This window comes from Rousettus aegyptiacus, unplaced genomic scaffold (genome assembly GCF_014176215.1).
Source record: "Rousettus aegyptiacus isolate mRouAeg1 unplaced genomic scaffold, mRouAeg1.p scaffold_m13_p_7, whole genome shotgun sequence".
Taxonomy (NCBI): Eukaryota; Metazoa; Chordata; class Mammalia; order Chiroptera; family Pteropodidae; genus Rousettus; species Rousettus aegyptiacus.
The window spans coordinates 43303884-43306500 of NW_023416310.1; the positions used below are offsets into that span (position 1 = coordinate 43303884).

The window sequence follows — 2617 nt, forward strand, 5'->3', positions numbered from 1 at the left end:
CAGTTGGGCTCAGCTGAGTTTTCTACTTAGGGTCTCACAAGACTGAAAATACGGTATCAGTAGGACGTATTACTTCCTAGATGCTCTGGGAAAGAATCCTCTTTCAAGCTCACTCAGGTTGTTGGCCAAATTCAGTTCCTTGTGGTTGTAGGACCAAAGTCTCTGTTTCCTTGCTAGCTGTCACCCAGGGACTAGTCTTTGCTTCTAAATGCTACCTGAATTCCTTCTCTTTCTTTGTGGCCCCTTCCAACAAGAGAGAATTGCTTCTCTCTCACATTTTGAATCTCTCTTACTCTATCTTCTCTTTCTAGCTCATCTCTTTGTCTCTAGCTTTTAAGAGCTAGTATGATAGATTTGGACCACTCAGATAATCTAGGATAATATCCTCATATTCAAATATGTTACCTTAATTACATCAGGAAAATCTCTTATGCCATGTAGTATATAATATATTCTCAGATTTGGGGAATTAAAGTATGGAAGTTATGGGGGGGGGGAGGTGGCATGTTGCCTAAAATACCCATTTTTAAGTGGTTTGTCTTCTTATTACTGAGTTGTATAAGTGCTTTATACATTCTGAATACAAAGCCTTTAGCAAGTCTGTCAGAAGTTAGCACACTTTTTAAAATAAATGAACAGTAAATATTTTATGTTTCGGGGGTCACACAGAACTCTTTTGCATATTCTTTTTTTTAACAGCTCCTTAAAAATATAAAAGCCATTCTTAGCTCATAGATCTTACAAAAACAGGCCATAGGCCATAATTTGCTCATCCTTGAGATGTATAATTTGCAAATGTGATCTCCAAGTCAGCGGCTTTTATGTTGTTTTGTTTTGTTTTGTTTTTTAGATGAGGCAACCCTTGGTTGACCTCACAGATTGCAAGGACCTTAACAGCTTACAATCCCTTATTTATTTATTTATTTATTTATTTATTATTACGCCTACAGCATCTGGTCTTCCTAGGTGGTCTCCCATCCAAGTACTAACCAGGCCCCACCTTGCTTAGCTTCTGAGATCAGATGGGATCAGGCTTGTCCGAGGTGGCATGGATATAGTTGTTTTTTTGTTTGTTTGTTTGTTTTTTGTTTTGTTTTTTAATATATATTTTCTTGCTGATGTCTTTGGAAAAGTGTGGTGGACAGAATTTAAGATCGCCCTCATAACCCCTGCCTCTGGGTATTAGTGTTTTGGTGTAGCCTTCTCCTTAAATATGGTGTGATCTATGAATTCCCTTTAACCAATGGAATGTGGCAAAGTTCGTTTCATGTACCCGATTAAATAGCATAGCATCTATCTTGCTAGAGTCTCTCTTTCTCCTTCCTGACTTTGAAGAAGCAAGCAACTGTGAATCCTAGAACTCCCAGGTACAGGATACTGCTGAGATCCCTGCAAGTGGGGAAATGGACCTTCTCTAGTTGAATCTCAGTGAGAACTCAACCCTGGCTGACACCTTAGCCTCATAAGACCTTAAGCAGAAAACCCAACTGAGCTATGCGCTAATTTTTGACTCACAGAAATTGTGGAATAATAAGTATGTGTTGTTTTAAGCCACTAATTATTATATACAGCATGGAAAATTAATACAAAGAATAAATGTCTTTAAGTCCAAATTATTGCTTTTTTTTCTTTTGATATCATATTTAAGACATCTTTGTCTAACTTAAAGTTACAAAGATTTTCTCCAGTGTTTTCTTCTAGATGTTTTACAATTTTAATTCCTACATTTAGATTTATCACTATTTGTGTTAACTTAAATGTCGTATGAGGTAAGTGTTTAAGTTGCTTTTTTTTTTTTTTAACATATGCATATCTAATCGTCTCAGCATCATCTGTTGGAAAGATTGTCCTTTCCTTCATCAAACTGATTTGGCACCTTGGCTAAAATCAATCAACCATAAATGTAAGGGTTTATTCCTGGATTCTCAATTGTTTCATTGACCCATATGTTTATCCTTACCCAAATAGTCCACTCTCTTAATTGCCATAGGTTTATGGTAAGATTTATTATTGGGTATTCCAAGTCCTCCAATTTTGTTCTTCTGCAAAATTGCATTGCCTAGTCTAGGTTCTTTCTGAGTCTGTATAATTTTAGGAGCAGCTCATCAACTTCAAAAAAAATAATAAAGTCTCCTGGGAGTTCGATAGAGACTATATTGAATCTATAGAGAATTGCTATCTTAATTATTGAATCTTTCAGTCTAGAACATAAAATGTTTCTCTATTTATTTCAATATTAATTTCTCTCAGCAGGGTTTTGTAGTTTCCTGTGAATAAGATTTGTGCTTCTTTTGTTACATTTATTCTCAGTATTTCATTCTTTCTGATGCTATCAAGAACAGAGTTTCATTTTCCAATTGTTCATTGCCAGAATATAGAAAAATAATTTACTTTTGTATATTTATCTTATATACTGTGGCCTCGAACTCATTTATTAATTTCAAGATTTTTTTAATATTTCTTAGGAGTGTCTATACTTAAGATCATGTTGTCTTCAAAAAAAGAGAGTTTTATGTCTTCCTTTTCAATCTATACACTTTTAATTTCTTTGTCTGGCCTTATTGTACTGACCAGAGTCTTCAGTACAATGATGAATAGAATGGGTGAAAGCGGACAT

At 35.0% G+C, this 2617-nt stretch overlaps 1 pseudogene; it reads right to left on the minus strand.

Annotated features, from left to right (window-relative positions):
* Positions 1–941: 941 nt before the first annotated feature.
* LOC118605981 lies at positions 942–1060 on the minus strand (annotated as a pseudogene).
* Between the last annotated feature and the right edge of the window lie 1557 nt (positions 1061–2617).